The sequence below is a fragment of the Pristiophorus japonicus genome, unplaced genomic scaffold (assembly GCF_044704955.1).
Source record: "Pristiophorus japonicus isolate sPriJap1 unplaced genomic scaffold, sPriJap1.hap1 HAP1_SCAFFOLD_85, whole genome shotgun sequence".
Taxonomy (NCBI): domain Eukaryota; kingdom Metazoa; phylum Chordata; class Chondrichthyes; family Pristiophoridae; genus Pristiophorus; species Pristiophorus japonicus.
This window is the reverse complement of record NW_027254772.1, coordinates 1476865-1492789: the sequence shown is the minus strand read 5'-3', so window position 1 is coordinate 1492789 and position 15925 is coordinate 1476865. Positions and strand designations below refer to the sequence as shown.

Genomic DNA, 15925 nt, shown 5'->3' with positions numbered 1-15925 from the left:
GATGGAGCTGCATTCGTTCCTGGGGCTCCTGAACTATTTTGGTAACTTTCTTCCCAAATTGAACAAACTGCTAGAGCTGCTACACGTGCTCCTACGCAAAGTTCGCGAATGTGTCTGGGGGGACAGCCAGGAAAGGACTTTTAATAGAGCACGCAATTTGTTATGTTCCAACACTCTGTTAACGCTATATGACCCATGTAAGAAGCTTGTGTAACGATGCGTCGTCCGATGGTGTCGGATGTGTTGCAGCATGTCAATGCCAAGGGTCAGTTACAGCCGCTAGCTTAGGCCTCCAGAAGTCTGTCCCAGGCAGAAAGGGGATACGGGATGGTAGAAAAGGAAGCGCTCGCATGTGTATATGCAGTAAAGAAAATGCACCAATACCTGTTTGGCTGAAAATTTGAACTGGAGACAGATCACAAACCCCTAACGTCCCTTTTGGCCGACAACAAGGCCATAAATGCAAACGCATCGGCCCGCATACAGAGGTGGGCACTAACGTTAGCCGCCTATGATTACACAATTTGGCACAGACCGGGCACCAAAAATTGCGCCGATGCACTCAGCAGGCTCCCACTCGCCACCACTGAGGGGGCTACCGAGCATGGTGCTGAGATGGTCATGGCTGTTGAAGCATTCGGAAGTGAAGGCTCACCCGTGACAGCCCGGCAGATTAAAGTCTGGACAAATAGAGACCCGCTATTGTCTCTCGTCAAGAAATGTGTCCTGAATGGGGACTGGGCTGCCACGTACAGGGCATGTCCTGAGGAAGTTAAACTATTTTACCGGCGCAGGGATGAACTCTCGATACAGGCCGATTGCCTACTGTGGGGAAACTGCGTAGAAACCAGATGTGCAGAGAGGTGTTCATCAGAGAACTCCACAATGAGCACCCGGGCATTGTCATGATGAAGGCAATTGCCAAGTCACACATTTGGTGTCCAGGGATAGACGCAGATCTGGAACTTTGTGTTCGCAGGTGCAACACGTTTGCCCAGCTGACTAATGCGCCAAGGGAAGCCCACCTTAGCCCCTGGTCCTGGCCCACCAAGCCTTGGGCACGCATACATGAGGACTACGCAGGTCCTTTCAAAAATGTTTTTGGTTGTAGTCGACGCCTACTCCATAAGAAACATAAGAAACATAAGAATTAGGAAGAGGAGTAGGCCATCTTCGCCCTCGAGCATGCTCCGCCATTCAACAAGATCATGGCTGATCTGGCCGTTGACTCAGCTCCACTTACCCGCCCGTTCCCGTAACCCTTAATTCCCTTAGTGGTTAAACATCTATCTATCTGTGACTTTAATACATTCAATGAGCTAGCCTCAACTGCTTCCTTGGGCAGATAATTCCACTGAATGACAAACCTCTGGGAGAAGAAATTCCTTCTCAACTCGGTATTAAATTGGCTCCCCCGTATTTTGAGGCTGTGCCTCCTAGTTCTAGTCTCCCCTACCAGTGGAAACAACCTCGCTGCCTCTATTTTGTCTATCCCTTTCATTAATTTTAATGTTTCTATGAGATCACGCCTCATCCTTCTGAACTCCATCGAGTAAATACCCAGTCTCCTCAATCTATCATCATAAGATAACCCCCTCATCTGCGGAACCAACGAGTGAATCGTCTCTGTAACCCCTCCAATGCCAGTATATCCTTCCTTAAGTAAGGTGACCAAAACTGCACGCAGTACTCCAGATGCGGCCTCACCAATACCGTATACAGTTGCAGCAGGACCTCCCTGCTTTTGTACTCCATCCCTCTCGCAATGAAGGCGAACATACCATTCACTTTCATGATTACCTGCTGCACCTGCAAACTAATTTTTGGGGATTCATGCACAAGGACCCCCGGGTCCCTCTGCACCGCAGCATGTTGTAATTTCTCCCTATTCAAAGAATATTCCCTTTTACTGTTTTTTTTCCCAAGGTGGATGACCTCACACTTTCCGACATTGTATTCCATCTGCCAAACCTTAGCCCATTCGCTTAACCTATCCAAATCTCTTTGCAGTCTTTCTGTGTCCTCTACACAACTCGCTTTCCCACTAATCTTTGTGTCATCTGCAAATTCTTTTACACTACACTCTGTCCCCTCTTCCAGGTCATCTATGTATATTGCATATAGTTGTGGTCCTAGCACCGATCCGTGTGGCACACCACTAACCACCGATTTCCAACCTGAAAAGCACCTATTTATCCCGACTCTCTGCTTTCTGTTCACCAGCCAAATCTCGATCCATGCTAATACATATCCTCTGACTCCGCGTACCTCTATCTTCAGACGTAACCTTTTGCGTGGTACCTTATCGAAAGCCTTTTGGAAATATAAATACACCACATCCATCGGTACACCTCTATCCACCATGCTCGTTATATCCTCAAAGAATTCCAGTAAATTAGTTAAACATGATTTCCCCTTCATGAATCCATGCTGTGTCTGCTTGAGTGCACTAAGCCTATCTCGATGTCTCGCTATTTCTTCCTTAATGATAGTTTCAAACATTTTCCCCACGACAGATGTTAAACTACCCGGCCTATTGTTACCTGCCTTTTGTTCCCCCCTTTTTTAAACAGAGGCGTAACATTAGCTGCTTTCCAATCCGCTGGTACCTCCCCAGAGTCCAGATAATCTTGGAAGATTATTACGAATGCATCTGCTATAACTTCCGCCATCTCTTTTAATACCCTAGGATGCATTTCATCAGGACCAGGGAACTTGTCTACCTTGAGTCCCATTAACCTGTCCAGCACTACCCGCCTAGTGATCGTGATTGTCTCAAGGTCCTCCCTTCCCACATTCCTGTGACCTGCAATTTCTGGCATGGTTTTTGTAATTTCCACTGTGAAGACCGAAGCAAAATAATTGTTTAAGATCTCAGCCATTTCCACATTTCCCATTATTAAATCCCCCTTCTCATCTTCTGAGGGACCAACATTTACTTTAGTAATTCTTTGCCATTTTATATATCGGTAAAAGCTTTTAATATCTGTTTTTATGTTTTGCGCAAGTTTAATTTCGTAATCTATCTTTCCTTTCTTTATTGCTTTCTTAGTCATTGTTTGCTGTCGTTTAACATTTTCCCAATCTTCTAGTTTTACACTAACCTTGGCCACCTTATACGCATTGGTTTTTAATTTGATACTCTCCTTTATTTCCTTGGTTATCCACGGCAGGTTATCCCTTCTCTTACTGCCCTTCTTTTTCACTGGAATATATTTTTGCTGTGCACTATGAAAGAGCTCCTTCAAAGTCCTCTGCTGTACCTCAATTGTGCTGCCGTTTAGTCTGTGTTCCCAGTCTACTTTAGCCAACTCTGCCCTCATCCCACTGTAGTCCCCTTTGTTTCCGCATTGCATGCTCGTTTGAGACATTACTTCCTCACCCTCAATCTATATTACAAATTCAACCAAACTGTGATCACTCATTCCGAGAGGATCTTTTACTAGGAGATCGTTTATTATTCCTGTCTCATTGCACAGGACCAAATCTAAGATAGCTTGCTCCCTTGTCGGTTCTGTAACATATTGTTCTCAGAAACAATCCTGTATGCATTCTATGAATTCCTCCTCCAGGCTACCCCGTGCGATTTGAATTGACCAATCAATATGTAGGTTAAAATCCCCCATGATTACTGCCGTTCCTTTTTCACATGCCTCCATTATTCCCTTGATTATTGCCCGCCCCACCGTCAAGTTATTATTTCCGCGCCGATAAACTGCGCCCACCAGTGACTTTTTCCCCTTACTGTCTCTAATCTCCACCCACAATGATTCAACATTTTGTTCATTAGAGCCAATATCATCTCTCACAACTGCCCTGATATCATCCTTTATTAACAGAGCTACCCCACCTCCTTTCCCTTCTTGTCTATCTTTCCGAATTGTCAGCTACCCCTGTATGTTTAATTCCCAGTCTTCGCCACCCTGCAACCATGTTTCTGTAATGGCCACCAAATCATACCTATTTGTCATGATTTGTGCAGTCAACGCATTTACTTTATTTTGAATGCTGCGTGCATTTAGGTAAAGTATTTAATACTAGTTTTTATTCCATGATTTTTAGTTTTGACCCCTCCTGCAGCCCCTTTATATTCATACATATTGTCCCTTCCTATCACCTTGTGGTTTACACTTACCCCAGTGCTACTCTGCTCTGTTGCCTCCTGCCTTTTGCATTCTTTCTTGGGGTCCTGTTTATCTGCGCTCTCAACCACTCTAGTTTAGAGCCCTCTCCTGCGTTTCGAATACTCCTCGCATTGAGGCACCGAGCTTTCAGGCTTGCCTTTTTATTACACTTTGACCCTTTAGAATTTGGATGTACAGTGGCCCTTTTTGGTTTTTGCCTTGGGTTTCTCTGCCCTCCACTTTTACTCATCTCCTTTCTGTCTTTTGAATCTGTCTCCATTTTGTTTCCCTCTGTCTCCCTGCCTTGGTACTCATCCCCCTGCCATATTAGTTTAACTCCTCCCCAACAGCACTAGCAAACACTCCCCCCTAGGACTTTGGTTCCGGACCTTCCCAGGTGCAGACCGTCTGGTTTGTACTGGTCCCACCTCCCCCAGAACCGGTTCCAATGCCCCAGGAATTTGAATCCCTCCCTGCTGCATCACTGCTCAAGCCACGTATTCATCTGAGCTATCCTGCGATTTCTCCTCTGACTAGCACGTGGCATTGGTACCAATCCCGAGATTACTACTTTTGAGGTCCTACTTTTTAATTTAACTTCTAGCTCTTTAAATTCATCTCGTAGGACCTCATCCCTTTTTTTTACCTAAATCTTTGGTACCAATGTGCACCACTACAACTGGCTGTTCACCCTCCCTTTTCAGAATGTCCTGCACCCGCTCCAAGACATCATTGACCCTTGCACCAGGGAGGCAACATACCATCCTGGAGTCTCGGTTGCGGCCGCAGAAACGCAAATCTATTCCCCTTACAATCGAATCCCCTATCACTATCGCTGTCCCACTCTTTTTCCTGCCCTTCTCTGCAGCAGAGCCAGCCATGGTGCCATGAACTTGGCTGCTGCTGCCCTCCCCTGATGAGTCATCCCCCTCAACAGTACTCGATGTGTGACCAACGTGATATCCGCTACACTGCAGCCCATCAAAGGGTGAGAAAGCAATGAATATAAAGGATGAGCTCACAAATATCAGGGGCAGTGCAGTCTAGTCAATGTAAACACTCCTTTCTTATTCAGCAGTGGCATGAATGGGAGTCAGACGCCACAAAGTTTAATTAAAGACACAAATACAAGCAACACTTGCAAATCTTTTCAGTGTAAAATTTATTTGAAATTCTGCTGCGTTGAATCTGAAAATACGCACGGTGGGATTTTATCTTCACTACTGATTATATTTTGTGTGCACGGTAGGAATTAACCGGTGCTGTTAAATTTCATAAAAGTTGCCCCAGATTCGTGGTGTCATCGGCAATAGAGATTTTGAACCAGAAAGCTACAATACAGTGAGTAAAATGGGATATGGTTTTCGAGTTAAGATGCAAAGCACAAGACAAATGATTGAAGTATGGACTGTTCCTGAGTTAGCATTTGTTTGATTGTGCAAAAGAAGGCGAGGGGTTAATTTATGATGGTTTCCCGTGAAAGCAAAAGAAAAGTTTAAGAAGAAACTATACGGTGCCTGTCAGGTGAGCGCTACTTGTGATACCTGATGGGAATGGGCGGAGTTTTTAAAGCCTCTTGTATTACAGAACCTTCATATAGACAAACATCTCCAGCTCACTGTGTAGGTCTGATGGAGCAACGGTAGTGTGTCTGACTTCAAATCCGAAGGTTACGTGTTCAAATCACGTCGTGGTCACTTTGATTGAGTTGATAGCACTCCAGCAACAGGTGATGTGTGTGTCCCTCGTAATAGCCCGTGAGCACAGAGTCCTGTGTTACGGAGCTGCTCGATGTGAACCTCGACAAAACCACTGCTTCTGTGTCCAAATTGGGTTTCCTGATGGTCGAGTGGTTAGGATTTAGCGCTCTCACCGCCGCGGCCCCGTTTCGATTCGCGGTCAGGGAAATTGTACTTTTAATTCAAAACCTTATAAAAAAATAGTTCATCTATTTTACACATCTTTGTGCATCTCCAATGCAAAAAAAAAGAACCATTGATTTAAACATCATTAATTAATTCATAAAATTCTATTGTCATATGATATATTTTGCTCTGAGCAGATGAGGAGCTTTTGTGCCGATGCCATTGGGTTTAATTCTGGTAATCTGGTGCTGAAAGTGGAGATGTTTCCGCAGTGTACCGCAAATCATAGACACCATCAGAGGAAGTCTCTCGGGATCGAGGAGGACTTCCTTCCATCCAAAAGTGAGTTCTTTGATGGCTGAACAGTCCGATAGGAGAGCCACAGACCCTGTTACAGGTGGGACAGACATACGTCGAGGGAAGGGGTCGGTGGGACTGGTTTGCCGCGTGCTCCTTCCGCTGCCTGCGCTTGGTCTCTTCATGCTCCTTGCGTCGAGACTCAAAGAGCTCAACGCCCTACCGGATGGACTTTCTCCACCTCGCGCGGTCTGCGGCCAGGGTCTCCCAGGTGTCAGTGGTGATGTCGCACTTTACCAGGGAGACTTTGCGGGTGTCCTTGTAACGTTTCCGCTGTACTTCTTTGGCTCGTTTACCCTGAAGGAGCTAATCATAAACACGTAAGGATTCGGGGCCGGAGTTGGCTATTCGTCCCCTCGAGCCTGGTCCACCATTCAAGAAGACCCTGGCAGTTCTTCAACAGCAAGATTCAACATCTGGGGCGGAGCCAACAGGCGCCTGGCTGCAATGAGTGATAAAAAAGTGCGTTGGACAAAAGCCTGGCTAGCTCAGTCGGTAGCGCATGCGACTCTTAATCTCATAGTCGTGGGTTCGAGCCCCACGTTGGGCGATTGTATTTCTTTTCATTTAATGTTGCTTTCATGGAAAACCTCTGACCGAAACGGCACAAAAAAAAATGTTCCTTTCAAAGTCATTGAACTCCGAAATTTCGCCGCGCCACGAATCTCCTGAATCAGATGCCTCTAGTTTTGCCGACTCAATCCATGTCCCTTTGCAAAGTTGTGCTCCCACCCACACTATGAAATGTGCCACTAACTTATCGAATCATGGAATGGTTACAGCACGGAAGGCCATTCGGCCAATCGAGCCCGTGCCGACTCTCAGCGAGTCCCACTCCCCCGCTCTTTCTCTGTAGCTCTGCAATTGTTTTTCCTTCAGATCCTTATCCAACTCCCGTCTGAAAGATAAGAGTGAGTCTGCCTCCACCGCCCTTTCAAGCCGTGCATTCCAGATCCTAACCACTCGCTGCTAAATGGCCATCTCCTGTTCCGATGTGTGAAGTCTGGGAAACACGAGATCAATTCCTGCCAAACTCACAGCCTTCCGAAATAGAGCACCTTCATTCTATTCTCGTAAAGCCAGCTCCTGAAGTATCGGCCAGCTCTGTAGGTTAAAGCTCTGGTTTTATACCTTAGATTACTTTAACTGTAGTGCAGTGGTTATCACGTTTGTCTTACACGCGAAAGGTCTCTGGTTCGAGCACGGGTGGAAACATTATTTTGGAGATTATTTTTGCTGTGAAATAAATTGAACAAAAGTCGCCCCAGGTTCCTTGTCGCATGAGCACTGAACATTTTTAACCAGTCTTCAACAGACAGAGTGAGTAAAATAAGATTGGGGAGAAAACTTCATCAATGATTCAAAATCCTTAAATAATTAAAGTTCAGTTATTGAAGTTTCCACTCTCCCTCAGTAGCAATTCTACAAAACAACGCTGTCGGTTAATGAGTGGGGAATAAAACAAATAATCTTCATCCATCCCCATCCCCCGACACACAGTTTAATTAGTTGCATGTCATTATTTTAAAGATTTTGAATGAAAGAGTTACTTTCTGAATCTGGGCTCCCTCTGTGAGGACCGCACCACGAAACGAGCAGGAAACACATTAAAGAGTTTACCACAATTGCTGACATTTCTTAGCTTTTTTCTTGTGTTTTTTCAGCTCTTCCTCCTTTTCAGCTCCTGACAGCAGATATTGCTGTGATTAAACCTGATCACAATGCAACGTCTGTCTCACTGTTTCCCCGGTGTCAGGCAGCGATACGCCTGCTGCCCTCATTTATTTCATGTGACAGGACACAAAAGTTCAAAATCAACCTGCTGGGAGCCACACACAGCACTAAATAGGCAAGATGGCCGTTCTGTGTTCAGGTCATTGTCTCCTCTGGAGATGTGGGTTCATGTCCCACTTCTGATATTATTTTGAACCAAAAACTAATGTGCGATAAAATGGAACAAGAGCAGTCCGAGGTGCATTGTCACATGATGCAAGCGACCTCGGATCCGAACCAAAGCTCCCAACACACCGAGCACAGGCTCGGGAAAACCCCGGGGGAGAGGCTATCCCGGTCACTGGGCCTTCCAGTCACACTGAACAAGTGCCCGGTCTGAAACTTTCCAGAGCAATAACTTGTACCTGGAACTTCCACCAGTCAGGATGGCCAATCGGTCTCAGGTGCTGTGTTCAATTCACAGTCTCCTCTGGAAATTTGGGTTCAAATCCCACTCCTAACATTCAGTGTTTTTAATTGCAAACTCATTTGTTTGACACCACTCTGAAGTGCATCCATCGAACTTAATAGAATGACCCCACTTCAAGTGCAAACAATGATATCAAAGTTGCTTCTCAAACTGGGAACCGACCCTGGTTGGCTGTAGCGAAAGTAATGGTTTTGTGAAGCATTGAAATTTGCCCTATAAATATCTCGCACTGCTCATTTAAAAACACGGTTATAATTTGTTTCAGTGCAAAAGAAGGCAGGCTCGAAAGGCCAAATGACCGACTCCTGCTCCTGGTTCTTGTGTTCTTATACAGAGCACAGAATTAATGATTAAATGATCAACTCTCCCTCAGTTCGCATTTCTTTCATTATGCAAAAGAAAATTATGGGTTCATTTATGATGTTTTCCTGGGAAAGCACCATAAAAGTTTAAGGAAAATAATTCACCCAACATGGGGCTCTAACCCACGACCCGGAGATTAAGAGTCTTATACTCTCCCGACTGAGCTAGCCGGGCCTGCATAAATTGCATCTTCCTGTCGCTGATTGCTGCCAGGCGCCTGTTGGCATTGCCCCGTGGGTTTATGTCGAGCTTCAAACCACGAAACCGGTTCTCCTGAACTTCAAGGCTTGTACGGAGATCAATCATCAAAAGCCGTGTCGTTAACCACAGCTGGGCCGTCAATTATTGATCGCAAAGTGCTTTCAGTCCTTGTCAATATCTCTTGTCTATTTGCCGGTGTTTACCGATTATTTCGGTTCTCTGGCTCTTTAATCTTTGTGTGGTCACCTGCAGGTTGATTCTCGATGAATGCCTGTGTTTGTGTCTTCAACACCAATATAAAATGTTTCTGATATATTTCTTACGTTCTCTCCAATGCATTGATATCCTTCCTAAATTGTGGTGCTCAGAACAGTAAACAGTTCTCCAACTGAGGCCTAAACCGGGATTGAAAAGGTATGGTATAACTTCCTCGCTGGTGTCCTCTATTTCACTACATTTCAAGCCAAGGGCCCTGTATTCTTTTTAAACAACTTAGCAACTTATCTACCCAGCTTCAAAGATTTCTGTGTGTAAATCACTCAATCCTTCTGCTTCCCTTTTAACACAATACCATTTCGTTTATGTTTTCTCATATCACCTCCCTTTGTTTTACAGAACTTGCACACAGGTACAGGATGCGGCCCCTTCAGCCCCTTGAGCCTGTTACACAGGAACAGGAGGAGGCCCATTCAGCCCCTCGAGCCTGTTACACAGGAAGAGGAGTAGGCCCATTCAGCCTCTCGAGCCTGTTACACAGGAACAGGAGTGGGCCCACTCAGCGCCACGAGCCTGTTGCACAGGAAGAGGAATAGTCCCATTCAGCCCCTTGAGCCTGTTACACAGGAACAGGAGTAGGCCCATTCAGCCCCTTGAGCCTGTTACACAGGAACAGGAGTAGTCCCATTCAGTCCCTCGAGCCTGTTGGACAGGAACAGGAGGAGGCCCATTCAACCCCTTGATCCTGTTACACAGGAACAGGAGTAGGCCCATTCAGCCCCTCGAGCCTGTTGCACAGGAACAGGAGGTGGCCCATTCAGCCCCTCGAGCCTGATACACAGGAACAGGAGGAGGCCCATTCAGCCCCTCGAGCCTGTTGCACAGGAACAGAAGGAGGCCATTCAGCCCCTCAAGCCTGTTACACAGGAACAGGAGGAGGCCCATTCAGCCCCTCGAGCCTGATACACAGGAACAGGAGGAGGCTCATTCAGCCACACGAGCCTGTTGCACAGGAACAGGAGGAGGCCATTCAGCCCCTCAAGCCTGCTACACAGGAACAGGAGGAGGCCCATTCAGCCCCTTGAGCCGGTTCCGCCATTCAATGAGATCATGGCTGGTCTGTGAGCAAACTCCATATACCCACCTTTGGCCCACATTCCTTAATACCTTTGGTCAAAATGAGATGTAAAATGAACAACTGACCCAGCACTAACTGACCTTTGCAGAAGGGAGTTCCAAACCTCTCCCACCCTGTGTGTGTTGGAATGTTTCCGAATTTCACTCCTGAAACATCTGGCTTTAATATTTAGACTATGGCCACGAGTCTGGGACTCCCCAACCAGAGGGAATCATTTCTCTCCATCTTCTCTATCTGTTCCCTTATTATCTTGAAAATTTTGATCAAATCACAGCTCGACCCTCTAATTTCCAGTGGGTGTAATCTCATATCTTAATTTAAACCTTGGAATCCAGGTATCATTCTGGGAAACCGGCACAGTGCTCCCTCCAAAGCCAATATAGCCTTCCTAAGGCAAGGTCAGTGAAAACTGAATCAAGGGACGGGTCTTACTAGATTTAATCTGATGGTTTCAAGCAGGCATTTGGTAAGGACCCACACATCATCATCATCATCATCATAGGCGGGTCCTCGACCGAGGAAGGCTTAATTCCACATGGGTTCACAGGTGTTTCAATGTAGGACCCGATGTTCCAGTTCTGAACTCCAATCAAAGGGTGGAAGATGCCTGTGGGTGGATTGTTTTAACGTGGTGTGACCATTGCACACCAGCCACCACAAGGGATTGACAGAGCGAGGCCTTGGTCCAGTGCTGCACGTCATCAAAACCCAGGTCGCCGTTTGGTGCGTGGGCAGGAACATCGGCGGGACCCAGGTACAGCGGAGGAGCGGGAAGGTCAGTGTGGAGGAACAGTGAGAGATCGTGGTGGAGGAGCGGTGAGAGATCGTGGTGGAGGAACGGTGAGAGGTCCTGGTCGAGGAACGGCGAGAGATCGTGGTGGAGGAACGGTGAGAGATCGTGGGGGAGGAGTGACGAGAGATCGTGGTGGAGGAGCGGTGATAGGTCGTGGTGGAGGAAAGTTGAGAGAACGTGGTGGTGGAACGGTGAGAGTTCGTTGTGGATGAGTGAAGAGAGATCGTGGTGGAGGAACGGTGAGAGATCGTGGTGGAGGAACGGTGAGAGGTCGTGGTGGAGGAATGGTGAGAGATCATGGCGGAGTAATGGTGAGAGATCGTGGTGGAGGAGCGGTGATAGGTCGTGATGGAGGAACTGTGAGAGATCGTGGTGGAGGAACTGTGAGAGATCGTGGCGGAGGAACGGTGAGAAATCGTGGTGCAGGAACGGTGAGAGATCGTGCTGGAGGAACGGTGAGAGATCGTGGTGGAGGAACGGTGTGAGATTGTGGTGGAGGAACGGTGAGAGATCGTGGCGGAGGTGCGGCGAAGGTTAAACACAAGTGATGATGGCAGAAATCAACGTTGAGGCAACGTATGTGTTGTGTATCTGTAAAGCATGCACTCCCATGTTCTGCCACAAGGGAGCTCATCCCCTTAAGTCCCAAGGCATCCCAGCACCATTTGGGAGCACTGTATATAAGCCGGCCCCTAAGGCCAGTTCCTCACTTTGGAGTGTCTTATGAAAGACTGAGGTCACTGTTACTTTAACCTCCCATGTGCAGCATCATCTGTGTTAGGAACACAATAACTGGCGACGAGTATATGAATCCAGCACAAACTTGCAGCAAACTGTGGGCATCCTGGAGAAATTCTCGGAAGGTGAGGACTGGGAAGCCTATGTCGAATGGCTAAACCAGTACTTTGTAGCCAACGAGCTGGACGGAGAAGGAAGTGATGCAAAAAGGAGAGTTGTACTCCTCACAATCTGTGGGGCTCAGACATACAGTCTCATGAAGAATCTTCTGGCTCCGGTGAAACCCACAGACAAATCGTATGAGGAGCTGTGTACACTGGTTCGGGAGCATCTTAACCCGAGGGAGAGTGTGCTATGGCGAGGTATCGGTTCTACACGTGCCAGCGATCTGAAGGTCAGGAAGTGGCGAGTTACATCGCGGAGCTAATGCGACTTGCAGGATAATGTGAGTTTTATGGCTACCTGGAGCAAATGCTGAAGAGACTGTTTTGTACTGGGCATCGGCCACGAGACCATCCTACGAAAAACTTTAGCTGTACAGACACCGACACTCAGTAAGGCCATTGTGATAACACAGGTATTTATGTCCACCAGTGATAACACCAAACAAATCTCTCAGCACACAAGTTCTAGCAATGTTCATAAATTAACTGGAACTGCGTTTGTGAGCAGAAATGTACAGGGCAGAACCCACGAGTCTGCAGCTGCCAGCAGGCCTCAGGTGACCCAGATGACTCAGTGTCCCCAACAAAGGATGAGTGCAAGGCAATTCACAACTTGTTGGCGTTGTGCAGGCTTTCATTCAGCCTATTCATGCCGCTTCAAAGGGTATGTTTGCAAGAGCTGTGGAACAATGGGGCATCTCCAACGAGCTTGCGAATGTGCTGCAAGCTCTGCAAAAGCTGCTAACCACCATGTGGCAGAGGAAGATCGGTCCATGGTGGATCAAAGCAATTTCGAGCCTCAGAGAGAGGAGGCAGATGCTGAAGTACACGGGGTGCACACATTTTCGACGAAATGTCCAGCTATAAGGCTAAATGTAAAATTGAATGGCTTACCCCAAACCATGGAACTGGACTCTGGCGCTACCCAATCCATCCTCAGTAAAAAGATCTTTGAGAGACTGTGGTGCAACAAGGCATTCAGAGCAGCCCGAAGCCCCATCCACATGAAACTGAGAATGTACACCAAAGAGCTTATCACTGTCCTGGGCAGCGCCATGGTCAAGGTCACCTACGAGGGCACGGTGCACGAACTGGCACTCTGGATTGTCCCGGGCGATGGCCCCCACTGCTTGGAAGGAGCTGGCGGGGAAAATCCGCTGGAACTGGGATACCATCCGAACGCTATCACATGTCGATGAGGCCTTATGTACCAAGGTTCTGAACAAATTTCCTTCCCTTTCTGAGCCAGGCATTGGAAACTTTTCCGGGGCGAAGGTGCGGATCCACTTGGTCCCAGAGGCACGATCCTTTCACCACAATGCGCGAGCGGTACCTCACATGATGAGGAGAGAGGGGAAATCGAGCTGGACAGGCTGCAACACGAGGGCATCATCTCCCCAGTGGAATTCAGCGAGTGGACCAGCCCGATTGTTTCAGTGCTCAATAGTGATGGCACTGTCAGGGTTTGCGGCGATTATAAAGTAACTATTAATCGTTTCTCGCTACCGGACCAATACCCGCTACCTAAGACAGACGACCTATTTAGCGCGCTGACAGGAGGCAAGGCGTTCACCAAGCTTGAGCTGACTTCGGCCTACATGACGCAGGAGCTGGAGGAGTCTTTGCAGCGCCTCACCTGCATCAACACGCAAAAGGGACTGTTCAGCGACAACAAATGCCCGTTTAGAATTCGGTCAGCTGCAGCTATCTTCCAGAGAAACATGGAGAGCCTACTCAAGTCGGTACCGCACACGGTGGTCTTTCAGGAAAACATATTGGTTTTGGGTCTGGACACAGCCGAACAAATACAAAACCTGGAGGAGGTCCTCCATCGACTGGATCGCGTAGGGCTGCGGCTGAAGAGGTCGAAATGCGTCTTCATGGCAACAGAAGTCGTGATTTTGGGGAGAAAGATCACGGCGGACGGCATTCGGCCCACAGACGCCAATAAAGAGGTTATCATGAACGCGCCCAGGCAACAGAACGTCACGGAGCTGCGGTCGTTCTTTGGAATCCTCAACTATTTTGGTAACTTTCTATCGGGGTTAAGCACCTTTTAGAGCCTCTACATGTGTTATTGCACAAAGATGAGAACTGAGTATGGGGAAAAAAACAAGTGTTTGCTTTTGACAAAGCCAGCATCCTTTTATGCTCCATCAAGCTGCTTGTATTGTATAACCCGTGTAAAAGACTTGTGCTAACATGTGACGTGTTGTCGTACGGAGTCGGGTGTGTATTACAACAAGCTAACATTGCGGGGAAGTTGCAACCTTTCGCCAATGCTTCCAGGAGCTTGTCTAAGGCCGAGAGAGCCTACAGCATGATTGAGAAAGAGGCATTAGCGTGTGTGTTCAGGGTAAAGAAAATGCATCAGTTTCTGTTTGGCCTCAAATTTGAGCTGGAAACCGATCACATGCCCCTCACATCCCTTTTCGCTGAAAACAAGGGGATAAATACTAATGCCTCAGCCCGCATACAAAGGTGGGCACTCATGTTCTCAGCGTATAACTAGACAATCCACCACAGGCCAGGCACTGAGAATGTTGCGGATGCTCTGTCGGCTACCATTGCCCAACACAGGGGTAGACATGGCGCAGCCTGCAAACTTGTTGATGGGGGCGCAGCCCGCTGACTTGTTGATGGTCATGGAAGCGTTTGAAAATGACCAATCACCTTTTGCGGCCCGCCAGATTAGGACTTGGACCAGCCAAGATCCTCTGCTATCTCCAGTAAAAAAACTGTGTATTGCATGGGAGCTGGGCCAGCATCCCCGTTGAAATACAAGAGCCAATCAAGCCGTTCCAGCGGTGAAAGGCCGAGCTGTCCAGTCAGGCAGACTGCCTGTTGTGGGGTAACCGCGTAGTGCTGCCAAAAAAGGGCAGGGAGACGTTCATCTCGGATCTCCACAGCACACACCCGGGTATAGTAATGATGAAAGCGATAGCGAGATACCACATGTGCTGGCCCGGTATCGACTCTGACTTAGAGTCCTGTGTACGGCAATGCAGTGTATGTGCTCAGTTGAGCAACGCGTCCACAGAGGCACCACCAAGTTTGTGGTACTGGCCTCCAGAACAGGGTCGAGGATCCATGTCAACTATGCAGGCCCATTTCTTGGTAAAATGTTCCTGGTGGTGGTGGATGATTTTTCAAAATGGATTGAATGTGAAATAATGTCGGGAAGCACCGCCACCGCCACCATTGAAAGCCTGAGGGCCATGTTTGCCACCCACGGCATGCGTGACAGACTGGTCAGTGCCAACGTGCCCTGTTTCACCAGTGCCAAATTTAAAGAATTCATGACCCGCAATGGGATCAAACATATCACCTCGACCCCGTTTAAACCAGCCTCCAATGGGCAGGCAGAGCGGGCAGCACAAACAATCAAACAGAGCCTCAAACGAGTCACAGAAGGCTCACTCCTAACCCGCCTGTCCCGAGTACTGCTCAGCTATAGCACGAGACCCCACTCGCTCACAGGGGTGCCCCCGACTGAGCTACTCATGAAAAGGACACTTAAAAGCAGACTCTCGCTGGTCCACCCCAACTTGCATGATCAGATAGAGTGCAGGCGTCAGCAACAAAATGTAAATGATGGTCGCGCCACTGTGTCACGGGAAATTGATCTGAATGACCCGTTGTATGTGCTAAACTATGGACATGGTCCCCATTGTATCGCGGGCACGGTGATCGCTAAAGAAGGGAGTAGGGTGTTTGTCGTCAAACTAGACAATGGATAAATTTGCAGAAAGCACCTGGACCA

General features: G+C 47.7%; 1 non-coding gene across 1 annotated transcript; it reads left to right on the top strand.

The window, feature by feature from the left end:
* Positions 1-6823: 6823 nt before the first annotated feature.
* On the top strand, positions 6824-6896 carry trnak-cuu (transfer RNA lysine (anticodon CUU)). The gene has a single exon. It is a non-coding gene; the product is annotated as a tRNA-Lys (tRNA).
* The last annotated feature ends 9029 nt before the right edge of the window (positions 6897-15925 follow it).